Genomic DNA, 1,041 nt, shown 5'->3' on the forward strand with positions numbered 1-1,041 from the left:
AAATGACCATCCTACCAAAAGCAATATATACCAATCCCAATCAAATTCCCCATGACATACTTCATAAAATTAGAAAAAAAAATCCTTAAATTCATATGGAAGTACAAAAGATCCCGGATAGCCAAAGCTATCCTGAGTACAAATGGCAATGCTGGGGCAATTACTATATGAGATCTCAAAGTATACTACAGAGGCACAGTCATAAAAACAGCATGGTACTGGTGCAAAAACAGACACATAGATCAATGGAACATCAATGAAGACCCAACCCAAGTACATGCAGTTTCAGCCACATGATATTTGACAAAGGGGCCAAGAACACACAATGGAGGAAAGACAGCATCTTCAACAAATGGTGCTGGCAAAACTGGATCTCCACCTGTATATGAATGAAACTAGATTCTTATCTTTCACCTTGCACAAAAGTCAACCCCAAAATGATCAAAGACCTCAATGTGAAACTGTAAACCCTGAAACTATTGGAAGAAAATATTGGCAGTAACTTACAAGATATAGATGTAGGAAAGGACTTTCTAAATTGGACAGAGTTGCTCAGGAAATAAGGTCAGCAGTCAACAAGTGGGACCTCATTAAACTAAAAGGCTTCTGTACAGCAAAAGAGACAATCAAAAAGGTGAAGAGAAAACCCACAGAATGGGAAAAAATATTCACTGGTGACACATGTGACAGAGGTTTAATATCCAGACTATATAAAGAACTCAAAAAACAAGGAATCAAGAAACCAAATAACCCAGTGAAAAGATGGGCTAAAGATCTAAACAGAGAGTTCTCAAAGGAAGAAATAAAGATGGCTAAGAAACATCTCAAAGTGTTCAACATCATTAGTAACTAGGGAAATGCAAATTAAAACCACCATAAGGTATCACCTTACCCTAATCAGACTGACTAGGATCAAGAGAACAAATGATACCAAATGCTGGTGAGGATGTGGAGAAAGGGGAACGCTCATTCTCTGCTGGTGGGATCACAAACTCATGCATCCTCTATGGAAAACAGTGTGGAGAACTCTTAAAAAACTAA

Source organism: Nannospalax galili, unplaced genomic scaffold (genome assembly GCF_000622305.1).
Source record: "Nannospalax galili isolate Female #2095 unplaced genomic scaffold, S.galili_v1.0 scaffold889, whole genome shotgun sequence".
Lineage (NCBI taxonomy): Eukaryota > Metazoa > Chordata > Mammalia > Rodentia > Spalacidae > Nannospalax > Nannospalax galili.